The following is a 17,566-nucleotide window of genomic DNA, read 5'->3' on the forward strand; positions in this document are numbered from 1 at the left end:
TAAGCTACTTGTGACTTTTGTGGTGTATATTGAACCTTCTGTGGTCTTTTTCTGCCCTGTACTTCATTTATGAAGCATTTGCGCCTTCGCCACTTTTACTTTTTTTGAATAAAAAAATGTGTGGCCCAAACGGTGATGCTTTTCAGGCTGTAATTATTAATTTTTGTAAAAAGCCATCAAGTCCGACTGCATTAAAAAGGCTCAATGGTGCAATTTCTTAGCAAAAAAGAGGCAAAGTGCACATGGCTTATAAAGGCGTATCTAGGCACGTGCACAACATTTAACAAGGAGGTAGCATAAATAAGCACCACAGTAAAACTAGTTGCGCACCTGCGAAAAACATGGTCAAGAAAGGGGCAGATGATAAATAACCCCAATGAATCAATTAACAGCCTTCTCACCCTCCCCTTCCATAGAGTGCAAGCTGTTACAGATACAGATCCTAAGTGGAGATAAGTAGGTAGAGTGCAACCTAAGTGCAACCTAACAAGTAGAAAAGGAAACAGATTTCTTTAATAAGATATCACAATTTTTTTATATATTTATATGTATTTTCCATTCATGAAAAGTTGTTTTATAATAGGAGGTATGTTATAAGATGTAATCTGGTCATTTATACTGCATTAGCATGCAATTGCAGAGGGGCTGGGATGTAATGAGAAAATCAACCCACAAGGTATTATCCAATTTTTCAAACTATATGAGAATTTCTCATGGTGTAAAATGGCTATTTTGATGGTGCAGTAGATGGTGCAAAGCAAAAATTAAGTTAAAAAAATACACCATTTCAGTGGCCAATATGTCACGCCAAATTAGTGTCAACAGAGACACACATACACTCCTAAAACTTTCGAATGGGTTATCCCAGATACTACAATGTAATATTTGGGGGTGTAAACTGTTCTTTGTGCACACAGTAGGGCTCAGAAGAGAAGGAGCCCTGCACTTTTTGGCTTCTGGAGTACAAATTAAGGTGGACTGGTTTTTGTATGCCTTGTCTCTTGCAGAGCCCCAGAGGTGCCAGTAAAGTTGACTTCCTGGAGAAGTGACCCTGTATTGAAAACTATGTGTGTAAAGCGTTGTATTAATTTATTTTCCAGAAATGACTTTACAGCTGATCGTGGAAACTGAAAATTGCAATTTTTCCAGAAAGGTGCCATTTCAGTGTGAACAGAGACACACTCTGCATAAACCTTTAAATAGGTTATACTGGGTACAAGGCATATGCATTGACTGACTACCCTACCAGATCTTTCCAGAGGCAGGCAGCTTAAGATGGTTACCCTGGCATACTTGATCAGATCCCAGGCTGCCATGACAACAGACCTGCAGTCCACTGTGAAGTGGGGGGGGGGGGCAATCAGTTGGTTGCAATGTTGTAATACCACCTGGATGCCATGGTCATGATTGACTGCAGGACCTAAGGAGTTAACATCCCCACTCAGAGTTATCTCTCGCCATTCGTAAGTTACAGCTGACGCTTGCTTTGAATGCGCTGTACTTGTGCAGAGAATGATGGAAAATATTTAACAGTATTCGGGAGTGGAAAGAGGCCAACTACATAACCTGTAATAGATATTAACAGATAATCAAGAAGGTTATTGTACTGATGTTTTATTTTTAGGCGTAACCCTTTTATAATCTTAGTAAGTGACTAAGTAATTAAGAATTGCTTAATATAACTACATTTAGTATTATGTGCTCAGTTAGTCATACACTTGTGTAAATAGCTGTCAATAATGATACCAGTGTTGTATATATGATTATTGTTGGGGACATTAAATTGTCCTCGTAAAAGTATGTTGCAGAGTTCCAAATTAATAATTAATTAACAGGCCTAGATGGGCTATCACCCATTGGGCCTGGAGAAGCCACACGCACACACACACGCAACTTATAGTGTATCAAGTGAGTTCTGATTTATTCTTACAGAAGAGGCAATATTTATACAGACAAAGCAGGTTGGACTTATAACATTTCAGGATTGGATGTGGCGTGCTGACTAATTACACTTCAACAGGAAACTACCCCCCTACAGTTACTGTATCTCAAGGCTCAGAAGGTAATTACACATCAAAGACTTTTGTGTCACTTCTTGGATCTAACTTCCAGTGTTTCTATAGAACATCCTGAGTTACACACTCTTGACACAAAGGTGCAACTCTGAAGTCAATCAGCTAGATAAGGATTCATTAGCATTCCATTTCCTGGTAGCCCATAGCATCTCCATGTTAATTAGTCTACCCAATTCCTTTTGAGACAAGACTACATATCTTTGCTAGAGAAAGATGGATGACAAATACGAGATAGAAGATATGATTCTAACAATTATATATTATATTTAGAGATGAGCGAACAGTAAAATGTTCGATATTCGTTTCGAATAGCCGCTCAATATTCGACTATTCGAACGAATATCGAACCCCATTATAGTCTATGGGGAAAAATGCTTCGCTTCAGGGGATCCGACCATTTGACTCAGGAGGGTCACCAAGTCCACTATGACACCCCAGGAAATGATGCCAACACCCTGGAATGCAACTGGGACAGCAGGGGAAGCATGCCTGGGGGCATCTAAAATGCCCAAGTCACTGTATTATGTCGGGATACCTGTCAGCTTGCGATATGCGCAAACTGACTTTTTCCCATAGGAATGCATTGACCAGCGTTGATTGGCCGAATGCCATACAGAAGTACAGCATTAGGCCAATCAATGCTGGTCAATGCATTCCTATGCCGAGATGAAGCAGAGCTGAACTTGCTACACACTCAGCTCTGCTGCATTGGACTGCTACATCGGACACTGCTACATCAGCCAGCACTGCTACACCGGGCCGTGCACTCAGCTCAAGTACTCCAGAGATGCAGCCAAGCAGAGCACACGCCCAGCACTGCTACATCGGAGATGAAGCAGAGCTGGGTGTGTGCTCTGCTTAGCTGCATCTCCGGAGTAGTTGAGCTGAGCGCTCGGCCCGATGAGCAGTGCTGGCCGATGTAGCAGTCCGATGCAGCAGAGCTGAGTGTGTAGCAGGTCCAGCTCTGCTGCATCGGACTGCTACATCGGACACTGCTACATTGGCCAGCACTGCTACATCGGGCTGAGCGCACAGCTGAACTACTCTGGAGATGCAGCCAAGCAGAGTGAACACCCAGCACTGCTACATTGGAGATGAAGCAGAGCTGGTCGTGCGCTCTGCTTGGCTGCATCTCCGGAGTAGTTGAGCTGAGCGCACGGCCCGATGTACCAGTGCTGGCTGATGTAGCAGTGTCCGATGCAGCAGAGCTGAGTGTGTAGCAGGTCCAGCTCTGCTGCATCGGGCTGCTACATCGGACACTGCTACATTGGCCAGCACTTAAGGTTGAGCCGATCTTAACATTTCAGGATCGTTTTTAAAATCCGATTTCCGATCATTCAGAGATTGGATTTTAAAAACGATCCTATTCACTACACAGCATGTAGTCCAAAAAATTTTCAATTTTTGGACCCTACACTGTGTAGTGATTAACCCCTCCACCACCGGTGTCCACTTACCTGCATAGCTGCAGCTCCCAGTTCCTCTTCTTGATCCGGTCCTCTGTCCAAATGTCTTCAGAGCACCCTGCCCTCGCCTCCTGAGACTAGTATTATGGAGAAGGCAGGGCTTAGGAGAGTGTGGGTGGGTACTGGGAGGGAAGACGTGAATGATGCACTCACGTCTCCCCGCCCACACTCTCCAACCGCACCAGGCCCCGCCTACTCCCTGCATCTCTACGATACTAGACTATAATGGGGTCCGTGCGCTTTAACTGCACAGCGCTCCTCCTAAACACTCTCCTCCTGCTATTCGTGGACTTGGTGACTCTCCTTTAGTCAAATAGTGGTTTCCCCTGAAACGAGCATTTTTTCCCCTAGACTATAATGGGATTCGATATTTGATCGAGTAGTCGAATATTGAGGCTGTACTCGAAACGAATATCTAATGTTGAATATTTCACTACTCGCTCATCTCTATTAAATACGTATATTTGCAAAAACTATACACTGTAACATTACACTTTGCAATAAGATTGTCCTCTCAACAACCACCACACCTGTAGTGTTATAAGACTAAAATATAACAGTGAACTATGATAGTACAAAATGTTCACTATATGAAGAGGATGTAGTGAAGAAAACACCAAACTTAATTACACTAGTAATAATAGAGCCCAACTGAAGCAGCAATGTACACAGGAAAAATCCAATTTTGTGAGAGTTAATTAAATCCTATGGTTGCCTGCCAAACTTTAACAGAAAGTCATTTCAAAGTATTAGCATCCACCCAAGCACTTACTATTCCAATATTTCAGTATTTGTTTCACCTCTTCTAAAGATTTCCTGTTTCTTTGAGTACAGACAGAAAAGCTGAATCTTTAACCAAAAATAGTAGGTCCGCACTCCTCGGGTTCCATAAAATATAACTTTTAATAAACCATTAAAAACTCACACAACATAGAACACTTTGTGAAAAAAGTAGGAAAAAGACACATAGTGTTTAAAACCGCCGACGCGTTTCGAAGCTTAACAGCTCCTTAGTCATGGCATGACTAAGGAGCTGTTAAGCTTCGAAACGCGTCGGCGGTTTTAAACACTATGTGTCTTTTTCCTACTTTTTTCACAAAGTGTTCTATGTTGTGTGAGTTTTTAATGGTTTATTAAAAGTTATATTTTATGGAACCCGAGGAGTGCGGACCTACTATTTTTGGTTAAAGATTCAGCTGTGGAGTTGCCTCATTCAGTCCGGAGGTTAAAGGCTGTGCACCCGGAGGGTTATCCTGGAGCTTACTCATATGGTGAGATCGAGACTTTTTTCTTTTGCATTTGACAGACAGAAAAGTTTGAAAAAACATTATGTGGTTGACATTATACATTATCTCCTTCTATATTGCTTTCCTGAGAGTTGGTATAAAAAAAACATGAACAGAATGCAGCTAGGGTGCAAAAAAATGGCTCTTGGAAGATGGGAAGGAAAAACAGATGCACCAGAATGAAAATTGGCTCAGTTTTTATGGGGTTGATAGCGCTAGCTGCTCTGGACCCATAAAGCATGCTGCTACTAGACTACAAGCCCTGTGGAGTGACAAGTTGTTCCTCTGATGTCTGATGAATATGTCTGTGTATGCAAATAGGATTTTTAAAATGGAAATACTATACAATGAAACACTCACATAAACAATAGAGAAGTAGAAAGCTTATTTGGTGATGAAATTAGTTCAGATCACAGATTATCAAGGGGAACCCAGTCCATGCTTACTTGTGTAGTAGAATTGGCAGTCTCTAGACACAGCAATCTTGCAGCAGTTCTGTTCCAGTTGAGGCCATTAAACTAATAGACTGGGTTTCTGACAAGTACCAGCCCATAGAAATTCCTGGATTAGACTTTGTATGCAGTAGCAAACAATCAAGACAATAGACTGTTACTAATAAAAAGGTTAGAGGAAATTTTTAAAACTTTACAAAATCTTTAAATACGGGGGCCACACGGTGGCTCAGTGGTTAGCACTGTAGCCTTGCAGCGCTGGAGTCCTGCTGTTCAAATCCCGACAAGGGCAGAAAACCATCTGCAAGGAGTTTGTATGTTCTCCCCGTGTTTGCATGGATTTCCATCCCATATTCCAAAGACATACTGATAGGGAAAAAATGTACATTGTGAGCTCTATTTGGGGCTCACAATCTACATTTGAAAAAAAGAAAAAAAAAAGAAAAAAATCTTTAAATATGTATATTTGCAAAAACAATACACTGTAACATTACACCTTGCAATAAGATTGTCCTCTCAACAACTACCACACCTGTATATTAGTGTTACAAGACTAGAAGATAATAGTAAACTGCAATACCACAAAATGGGCACAACTGTATGAAGAGGATGTAGTGAAAAAAACACCAAACTTAATGATACTGTTAATAATAGAGCCCAAATGACGCAGCAATATACAAATAAAAAATCAAATTTATGCTGTGTATTGTGAGAGTTAATTAAATCCTATGGCTGCCAGCCAGTGTTTCTTAGAAAATCATTTATACCAACTTGAACTAAGAGGGGCTTTCATGACTGTCTTTGTAGTCAACTGGGCTTAAAGGGATTCTACCATTAAAATACTTTTTTTTTCTGGTTGACACGTAGGAATAGCCTTAATAAAGGCTATTCTTCTCCTACCTTTAGATGTCTTCTCCACGCCGCCATTCCATAGAAATCACGGTTTTCATCGGTATGCAAATGAGTTCTCTTGCAGCACTGTGGGCGGGCCCCAGGGATCAAACAGCTCTGGGGGCATCCCCAATGCTGCGAGAGAACCCTACTAGCTCTCAGTCCTCTGACTGGGGCAATATGGTAAGGTGAATTTTTGAGATCTGTTCACATGGTGTGGTGTTGCATGGTGTCTGCTGCTTCTGTCGTGCGGTGCCCATGGGGCGGCGCGGCCCGGAGCCCTGGTGGCTTGGTCTGGTGGCAGGGGTGTTGCCGCACCACTGGGTCGCTCGCCCTGTGGGTGTTGTGTTGCGTTTGTGGCGGTCCCTGTGCAGCGCCGCACCCAGTAGAGTAGGGACCCACTATAAAGAGGTCGCCGTGAAGTGGCTAGTGGGCTTATACACCTTGATCAATATGTATACTAAGAACCTCATGTTCAGTATTGTAGAATTTGCTGAGAAGCACTACTAGATCAATGTATAAGATTGGGATGTGCGGGCCATGTTTTTCTCTTTTTGTATATGTCTAACACATTAGTGCTATTTAGAGATGAGCGAGTAGTATTCGATTGAATACTACGGTATTCTAAATATTCGTACTCGATCGAATACTACTAGCTATTCGCAGTAAATATTAGATTCAGAGCCAGCGTTGATTGGCCGAATGCTATACAGTGTATAGCATTCGGCAAATAAACGCTGGTTCTGCAGCAGGCTCGTCCTTGCTAGACAGGAGAGCTGGCAGCTTGCTGTTACAAGGGAGCTGAATTTCTCATAGGAATGAATAGACCAGCGTTGATTGGCCAGTGTACAGCATTCGGCCAAGCAACGCTGGTTCTGCCGGAGGCTTGTATGTGAGGAGGCGGAGTCTAAGATCAGACCACAGCAGTCTCCATTGTGGTCCGATCTTAGACTCCGCCTCCTCACAGACGAGCCTCCAGCAGAACCAGCGTTGATTGGCTGAATGCTTTACACTGGCCAATCAACGCTGGTCAATTCATTCCTATGAGAAAAAAAAGTCAGCTCCCTCTTAACAGCAAGCTGCCAGCTTTCCTGACTAGCAAGGACGAGTCTACTGTAAAACCAGCGTGGATTTGCCGCAGGCTTGTCTTTGCTAGTTGGGAGAGCGGGCAGCTTGCTGTTACGCGGGAGCTTACTTTTTATCAGTGCAACTGCAAGTGCTGTGCAGTTAAAGCGCACAGACCCCATAGACTATAATGGGGTCCGTGCGCTTTAACTGCACAGCGCTCCTCCTAAACACTCTGCTCCTGCTACTCGTGGACTTAGTGACTCTCCTTTAGTCGAATAGTGGTTTCTCTTGAAACGAGCATTTTTTCCCATAGACTATAATGGGATTCGATATTTGATCGAGTAGTCAAATATTGAGGCTCTACTCGAAACGAATATCGAATCTCAAATATTTCACTGTTCTCTCATCTTTAGTAGTGACGTTTTAGAGAATGTGGCCTCTATAAAGTTACAAAGTTACATATATCCAGAGCCCATATAGTATTAATTCCCAGATTGTTATTAGTTAAATAAAATAAATAATTACACCATTTTTATTTATACCATTTAGTAATCACTTACTATACTACTATAAAAGAAATAGCTGTTGGTTAAAAAAAGCTTTCAACTGACAACCAATATTGTATGTATGACTAGCTTTATTAAGTTCCTGTTGTCAAGGGCAATTTATTGCTAGAATTAGCCTGTTAGTCTTTTGAGGGCAAGGCCACAAGTAGCGGAAATGCTGCAGAAAAAAACGTGGCATTTTACAGTCACAGCAAATCCCATTCCCACTTTGCAATAAAATACGCCCAGCAGACAGGCCATGATTTCCTAAACCGTTGTGGCTTTGGAAATTGCAGCATCTCATTAATACCTCCAGAAATGCTGGTGGTTTCCCAATTGGTGTAATTGAAGCAGAAAGTACACAGTAGAAACCTCTGGAAACTTTCTGTGCAAAGCACTGCGGGAAGAACCACAATCCGTCGCTATCGCAGTTCTTGCACAGTGCTTTTTTGCAGTAGGGCCTTAGCCTGAAAGTGTCTTCTGTGTTTTAGCAAATAAGGGTAAAGTTTCACTAAATGTCCTGCTTACAGTTGGATTTAGGATTTTTTTTAACTTCCTTGTAGATTCAGTTGTTAGATCGGATGATCTCACATGAGTAACTTTGCTTTGGGTGTAGACCAATTAGTGTATTGTCCATACTTCCTGCATACCTACCTTTGATGCAATTGTAACCTCATTGATTCCGGATAGTTACAGTTATTTACTGTAGGTTTTTAGGGCCTTGCATTGCTCATTATAGTGTAAGCTTTGTTAAATGTCTGTTATTGTGTATTTTTTTTAAGATGATATACAAGACACTGGTTCAAAAGAATTATTGATACTTTAAACCTTACTTAGGTGATATTCAATATGCATGCAAACACTGAGGTGTGGTTCAGTTTACAGTTAGATTTAGGGCTTTAAATGTGATAATATGACATTAGTAACTTTGCTTTGGGTGTAGAATCTTGGTTCGTGTTTTGCCCACACTTTCTGCATATGTAACCTTGATGCATTTATAATGTCATTGATTCTTCATAGTCAAAATTACAATCTGTAGATCACTTTCTGTAAATAAAACACATTCACATACAAAATCCAATTCTGTCTATGTCATCAGAAAATTGTCTATTCTTTAAATCATGTTTTTATTTTAAATATTATTATTATTATTATTATTTTGTTTAGGCTAGGTTCACATCTGTGCTTGAGTTTCTGTTTGGGGTGTTTGCTTGGAGACCCCCCCAAACAGAAACCTAATCTGTATAAAAAGAGTTTACCTTAGGAAAACTGCGGACCCCATAGCCATAGACTATAATGGAATCAGTCTGGTTTCCATTTTTTTTCCACCCAAAAAGGGTGAAAAATTTGGAGGGAAAAGCACTGTTCCCTGTACCAGGCACAGATGTAAACCTAGCCTTACTTATATAGCGCCAACATATTCTGCAGCCCTTTACAGACATTGTCAAGCACTGTCCCATATAGGGCTCACAATCTACATTCGCCAAATCGGTATATCTTTGCAGTGTTGGAGGAAACTGCATAGTATTTAAGAAATGTGAAATTTCCCATGGTATTTCTATTTTTTTAATTAACCACAGTTTACTTAGAATCAGTAGACAAAAATGTAAATAGTATAAGACAAAATTGTAGAAAGACTTGCGGGGCCCAGAAAACAATTTCAAGTGAATATGCATAGAAACAAACATCCAATAAAAACTCGAAGTCCATCAAATAATGACTATAGAACGTGGCCAGTATTATCCATAGTGAACTGAGACCACAGTTCTTAAATATTCCAGCATTTCCTGTCCGGGTTCAAAGATTCAAGGTGATCTCTCCGACCCGACAGAGAAACAGGCCAATGGGTAAAATAAAGGCAAACACCTAGTCTGTGAACCATAGCCATCTGTACAATAACAAAAAACAGTACAAACAAAAGCAGTTACATTTCATCCTTCTTTATACTACAACTGGGATCACTCTCTAGTCGATCTGGCTGACACATCAGATAAGATGAAGAAAAATGCCCTCTAGATAGAGACCTCTTTATAGTCTGGATGTTGGGAGTGTATGGTGGATGGAGATGCCAACCATCTATCCAGTATACTATGAAACTTGGTCTCTTTTTGTCTTTATGTTTATAAATCCATCTCTTAAAGGGTAGGTTATTAGATAAAGGGTAGGAATCTAGATTCTTTGCTGCCTGAGGCGGACTATAAAAAGGTGCCATCCCCACCAAAAAAGATAAATAAATAAATAAATAAATACATTTAAAAAATCGAGTTTACATACTACTAGCTTCACATGCTGCTATTGTCGCACAATAAACATACACAATACACAAAGTTATAACACGATTTTTAAGAATCCTTCTTACTGTATTATTTCAGTATCAGAGATCAACAACAGGGCATTAACAATGAAAGTAACTTAACACATCTGCTTGGTGATGGACAAGCCCACGTGGCCCCCATTCTCTTTAATAGGAGCGCCGCAGATAGCTGAGTACTATACACTGGCGGCCAAAAATACTGCACCATTTCACAAAATGTAATGATTGTAGCAAAAATGGTATCATTTTCAGTGATATATTTGAGTATTGCATCATGTAAGCTCTATAAACAGACAGCGTGTGATATAAACAGGCACCATGACCGCTTCACTCAGCTGATCAGAGGGGGGAAATCACTGATCTCTTATTCATTTCAATGGGTTGTTACGGGCGTATAAAGCGTGTAATTTGCGTGTGCAATTTTGCGGCCGAAAAATTACGCACGCAAGAAGCCATCTAAACGTTGCACCTTTAATTGAGTTGAGCCTTTAACCAGCAGAATGTTAGGCCCTTTGGGTGAGTTGAGCCTTGCACTATCAGTGTTTTATTTTTTGGCCCTTGGGGTGAGTAGAGCCTTGCAACAGCAGTGTTTTATTTTTTGGCCCTTGGGGTAAGTAGAGCCTTGCACCAGCAGTGTTTTACTTATTGGCCATTGGAGTGAGTAGAGCCTTGCACCAGCAGTGTTTTACTTTTTGGCCCTGGGGTGAGTTGAGCCTTGCACCAGCAATGTTATTTTTTGGCCCTTGGGGTGAGTAGAGCCTTGCACCAGCAGTGTTTTATTTTTTGGTCCTTGGGGTGAGTTGAGCCTTGCACCAGCAGTGTTTTATTTTTTGGCCCTTGGGGTGAGTTGAGCCTTGCACCAGCAATGTTTTACTTTTTTGCTCTTGGGGTGAGTAGAGCCTTGCACCAGCAGTGTTTTACTTTTTGGCCCTTGGGGTGAGAAGAGCCTTGCACCAGCAATGTTTTACTTTTTGGCCCTTGGGGTGAGTTGAGCCTTGCACCAGCAGTGTTTTATTTTTTGGCCTTTGGGGTGAGTAGAGCCTTGCACCAGCAGTGTTTTATTTTTTGGCCCTTGGGGTGAGTAGAGCCTTGCACCAGCAGTGTTTTATTTTTTGGCCCTTGGGGTGAGTTGAGCCTTGCGCTAGCAGAATGGTAGGCCCTTATGGTGAATTGAGCCTTGTAGCAACAGAGTGTTAGGCCCTTTGGCTGACCCCTAAAACATTGATTTGCAGGCACTTGGGGTGGATCCCGAAAACATTGAATTGCAGGCCCTTGTGGGGGAGCCCTAAAACATTGAATTGCAGGTCTTTAGGGTGAAGGGGCTGGGGTTGGGGGAGGAGGAGGAGTGAAGTGGGTGCTGGCAGCCCCTCTCCAGTACCTGGATTGTGGACTGGACACCCAGCTGGATATCCACATCCACGTCCTTGCCCCTTCTGCTACTGACGAGAGGCACTGCTGGCAGTCCCTCTCGAGTACCTGGACTGTGGACTGGATACCCAGCTGGATATCCACGTCCTCGCCCCCTTCTGCTACTGATGATAGGCACTGCTGGCAGCCTCTCTCCAGTACCTGGACTGTGGACTGGATACCCAGCTGGATATCCATGTCCATGTCCTCGCCCCCTTCTGCTACTGACGAGGGGCACTGCTGGACATTTGAGCTCCATTTGCTGCTTCATTTCTCTCCATACTTCTTGGTCCTCATGTCTGATGTTCATCTGTATTGATGGGCCATGCTAGGTCTGTGCACTTATATTTCTCTTTTTGCCTTTTTATTTGTATTATTTGAAAACATTTCCATACACTCAGATTACTCGTATAACATGTATCACCTAATGCATATAAATATAAAAACAAATCTAGTGATTATATTGTAAGACCAAATGTAGGGATCTGTCAAGTACTATTGAGAAGCATTCTATGTCATAGAGAAATCTTATGTGTGAAAAGACATGCTCTTAGGGCAAGATATAAAATGGATAAGATTTCATATGACGCCAAGATTACTGTTTTATCGGTATCATTCTGTTAGGATTGGGTCCCGAAGGCTTCCCGTCCTGCGCATAGCGCCACCTGCGGGCCAATCCGTATCTCGCCCTCGGCGTTGTGCAGTAAGATGTCTGGAGTCTAAGTCCAGTTTTCGGCCCACTGAGCATGCTCAGACATTTTGGAGCCGCTCAGAGGCTAAGTGCCATTCTCTCCCTACTGAGCATGCTCAGACATTTTGGGTCCGCTCTGAGGCTAAGTCCCAGTTTGGCCATACTGAGCATGATCGGTGATGTCATGCCACCGCCCCTGTTGGGCGGGGACTAGCCTTTAAATAGTGTGAGCCGACGCCCGCCCGGTGCTCACACTTTGCTTAATATACGTTGAGACAGGAGGTTAGGGCCAGGTTCCAGTCAATTCTAGGAGCTGAGTAGGGATCCAGCTAGTATTCTTTGGCGCTGCCCAGTCAACCCATTCCTAGTCCAACTGCCTTGTATGTCCTTGCAGGTTTAGGAGTTCGTTGTGTGACTGACCAGGAGTGAAGTTAACCCCTGGCAGTCTTGTGTTTGCAGTGTAGTGAAGCACATGCTAAGGCCTGGTTCTCCTGCTGTAAATAGCAGGGGCTTCTGACAACTTCATTTGCTCCACTGCTATACATAGGCACACTCTCCCAGTGACGTTAACTGGAGAGAGTCTGTTGCCGCCTGTTCACATTTGTGTTGCACAACATCACTGCCAGTGCAGTTCAACTGGTGGTGCATAATTCAGACATACGGCTGCCTATCTGGGCCTGTGGACCTCGCTGCAGTGCTTTGCAGCTTAGCGGTTCTGGTTGTGTTTATTATTATTTTTACATATACACACAGAACCATAACACATTCCCACAGATATAATAATTTAAAAACACACTCAGGTTTGAGAAGTGGCAGTTTACCATTAACACCTGTTAATAAAGTATATTACTAAGCATATTAATGTCTCAAATACTATCAGAAAATCAAAAGTTGTTCAAAAGTTTAGTTTTGCTGGATCAAAGTGAATAGCTTTTAAGGTTGCCTGGTTTAGAAAATTTTTATTTACCCTATGAAGTCATTCTATTAATAGAAGAGATTGCTCATTCAGAACCTCTGTCACTACTTAGTAATGAACAAGGCAAAGTCTAATAGTGAAGCACAAGAAAATCTGGTCAAGTTCCAAACATCACCAAAGTAGACCCAAAGGAAAAAAAGCACCTTTAGTAAATCATAAAGAGACCTTACCACAAATGTACGCGCCCCAACGCGTGTTTCGCCGATATGGCTTCGTCAGGGGACGAAGTCACTATTAGACTTTGCCTTATTCATTACTATGCACACACTTGGTCACTTTTCTTTACTGCTGTTTCAGAAAGGCTGATGCTCTATATATCCATTATATATGTACCTGTTACATTGTAGACCCTGCACCCCAATTGTATGGTTTTGGTTGAGGGGTTTATGGTTTATTTTTACAATCATGCTACATTGAGACATTGTCTCTTGAATAATTTAGAGCAGCATTGTATGTTTATTTATGCCTCGCACCAGTATGATCCATGCACCTTCCACGTTGTTTTTCTGGTAGTTTTGGTTCCCCTGTCTTATATGTAATTTATTTGTATTAATTTTGTTACTTTGTTTCCTTTTTTTTTTTTTTTATTAATTACTTCTAATAAACTTCATTAATTTATGAATTTCTGTCTTTTTGACAATATTTTTTGCACTTTGTAGTTGAAATTCAGTATTTGTGCCTTTGTTTGCATTGTTTTTTTCTTAGAAATGAAGGCTATTCTATGTGAGAAAGTGGCAAGAAACTGAAGATTTCCTACAACGGTGTGCACTACTCCCTTCGGAAGACTGCACAAACAGGCTCTAACCAGAGTAGAAAGAGAAGTTTTGTCTGTCCGGACAGCCCATTGATTGTAAGGCTTCATTTTCCCTGAAGCCTTACTCAACTGAACAACAAGACAAGTACATTAGAGTCTCTAGTTTCAGAAATGCACACCTATTTGAGTGGTGTAGGTCAGTGTGCTATCCGAGTATTTCACAAAGAGCACCCTGACCCATTTTTCTCTACGTACACACGACTGTGATTTTCACGGTCCCACGTGCAGGCTGACAGTCTGGGCCACATCATATAGAACAGGTCCTATTTCTGTCCTATTTTGCGGCCTGTGCTTCAATGGCTCCAATTAATTTAATGAAAGGAGCTGCGGAAGCACATCCCATGAACAGGCAGCACACGAGGACATCACTGTGCCCCATGTGTGCAGCCAGTGCTTTTAATTCAGGGAGTCTATCACCTATCTCAGACATTTTAAACTACTGCCATAATAATGACAGTGTTCAAAATACAAGTCCAGACATATCTACAGTATTATGTGGAGATTATCTCGGTAGGTTTTGTGTAATAACCATTTTCGTGATTATGGATATGAGGCTCATGGAGCATAGGGGCATTCACTTTCTTCTCGGAGTACAGCCGTGGAACACACCCATCCATCACTATAGTCCAGCCCCCTCATCCTCTTCAGACCTTCGCCATCCACAGCTCATCAAGTAGTTGAGCGCTGAAATTCTGCACCTGCGCAGTACACTCATATACAAAGTACACGAACATACTGAGCTTGTGCTGTACACCTGGCTTCAACCCAAAATAGCAAACGTACTGTGGAGGTGCATGATTTCATTGCTCAGCTGCATGACTTGCTGTGGATGATGTATGTCTGAACAGGATGAGGGACCCAGACTATATCGAAGGATGGGCGTTATTTGCAAAAATGCTGCTGTGCTCCAGGAAGAGGGTGCAAGCCCTGTGTGCTTCACTTGATTAATCAGAAAAACAGTGAAACCTGGGAGGATAATTTCCACATAAAATGTAAGCCTGGACACCATCATTGCTATGGCAGTAGTTTAAAACACATGAGATATGTGATAGACTCCCTTTAAAACAAGCCTGTTACATTGAAAATTCAATTCGACTTGCAGGCAGCATGTTATAGGGCATGAGGTGCTGAACAGATTGATGTGCAGCAGGGGTGCCCAATACGTCGATCACGATCTACTGGTAGATCGCCAAAGACGTATAGGTCGATCGCGGGATGCAGGGATCCCCGGTGTCTGCTTGTTCACAGTGCAGGCTGAGAGTCATCTCCGGACACTGGCAGGCGGGGCCCACAGACCCACCACGGCCCCGCCCTAGTAGATCTTTTGCCTTGGTCAGCTAATAAAGTAGCTCACAAGCTGAAAAAGTGTGATCACCCCTGATGTACAGTATAGCTTTATGGGAAAATATTCAGTAGAACTTCAGTAGCACCCATTGGACTTCTAGGCCCAGAGTGATAGGGTTCTAAATCAATAAACAGCAGGTTATATTATTTTTCCCTCAAAGCTGTTCTATAATATAATGCTATTAGATTAGACTGCGTCTTTAACATGACGGGTTCCCTTTAAGGCTTTTTTTTCTATTGCGGACATTATCAGCCTAGTTATATGAGCTATCAAGCTAACTACAGGGTCACTTCAGGAGATTCTCTGAGCACTTCCTGAAATAAAATAAATGAACTACAGATATAAAACTGGACTGTAGTGCTGCAAATGGTACAGAAATGTCCTCAGTGTATGGTAATATAAGTATCGCACCCTTGGAAATAATGGCTTAACTATAGTAATAAAACCAAACAATATGAAAAATTGATAGATGAAAAATAGAACCAATAACACATATATTAATTAATGGACTATATATATTAAAAATTGTCAGAGATAGTAGAAGATATTGTGAACATCAGAGGTGTTTAATTGTTAAAGAAGCACTCCAGGTCAATATGTTTTTGTCTCTTCCATTTGAAAATGTGTCTGTGTACAGTGATACTGAATATCTTACTGACAGCTTTATTGTGAAGTTACAGTCCTATGAAAAAGTTTGGGCACCCCTATTAATCTTAATCATTTTTAGTTCTAAATATTTTGGTGTTTGCAACAGCCATTTCAGTTTGATATATCTAATAACTGATGGACACAGTAATATTTCAGGATTGAAATGAGGTTTATTGTACTAACAGAAAATGCGCAATATGCATTAAACCAAAATTTGACCGGTGCAAAAATATGGGCACCTCAACAGAAAAGTGACATTAATATTTAGTACATCTTCCTTTTGCAAAGATAACAGCCTCTAGTCGCTTCTTTGTGGGTTGTTGGAAGTCAAACGTGATTTGTCTGCTCTGAGTAACACGCACAATCCAATTCAATTTCTAATTGAATTGTTAAGAATTGGGTATCCAGAGGGAGAAAGGAAAACTAGGTTTGTATAACAACTGATTGATCCTATACAGTACAACAATAGGAGTGAGAAACTGGGGAGGCAGAACCCTTATACGCATATTTCTAGAAGATAACTACACCTTGTCACTTAGAGTAAATATGGGTGGAGATCTCCTTTTGTCATTAGATTGCTTCATGAAAGTGGTACCTTGTGTAATAGTCATATTTGCTTGTTGTCAAATTTCAATAAAGTCAGAATAGATGGAATTAGAAGCTAGAACTTCAGAAGAGGAAAAAATTTGAAATTGAATTGGATTGTGCGTGTTACTCAGAGCAGACAAATCACGTTTGACTTCCAACAACCCACAAAGAGCTCTCCAGAATTTTAAGATAAACTAGTCCCTTGGTCGTAAACAATGTGCAATGGAAGTCCATGAAAATGGAAAATATGTTGTGTGAAGAGGTCAACCAGATGGGCAGCATTTAGAAGCATAGTCAGAGGAATGAAGTGAGCCATCTCTCCACAACTACCCAGAAAATGGAAGACCTGTTAAAAGATGGGAGATCCATGATATAGTCCATAACAATATGGGATCAGGGGGCATCAAGAAGAGGTAAATGCTGAAGCAGCTCTGCTGGTCTAGGTTCAGGAGACTTATTCTGGGCACAGATAGGGCATGCAAACAAAATCTTGAGCATCTTCTTGGAGAGTGGGTCACCAAATATATATGAAAGACCACTTCAAGAGTCTTCAACTCTTGGATGCACTACCAACTTAAAGAAAAAGTCTCCATGATGGCAGAAGACTCAGGAGAAAAATCTGCTTGTGATGAGTATGCCTTTAGCTTAGTTCTGAGAAAGTACCTCTCTAGTTTCTATAAAAGGGGTATCTAACTTCAAGGAAGAACTGCTTCACCAAATTGGGATGGTGAAAAATAGAAACTAAAGTTTTTTGAAACCTATCCCTAACTCATCAGATTGAGTTCATTCCCACGTAGCCGATATATTGCAAAAAAAAATGTTTTTGGAAGACATATTTGTGCCTAAAAAAAAAAGCCACAATAAACTAGCAGTTTGTGAAAGCAAATATGAAATCAAAATGGTTTTGTTTTGTTTGATGCCAACACTGTGGTACCAACACCTGTTATTGCCTCATGCTTGTTGGCCTCTCTTGCTGTTAATTTACTTGTATTCTTAATCC

The sequence above is a fragment of the Leptodactylus fuscus genome, chromosome 5 (genome assembly GCF_031893055.1).
Source record: "Leptodactylus fuscus isolate aLepFus1 chromosome 5, aLepFus1.hap2, whole genome shotgun sequence".
Classification (NCBI taxonomy): Eukaryota; Metazoa; Chordata; class Amphibia; order Anura; family Leptodactylidae; genus Leptodactylus; species Leptodactylus fuscus.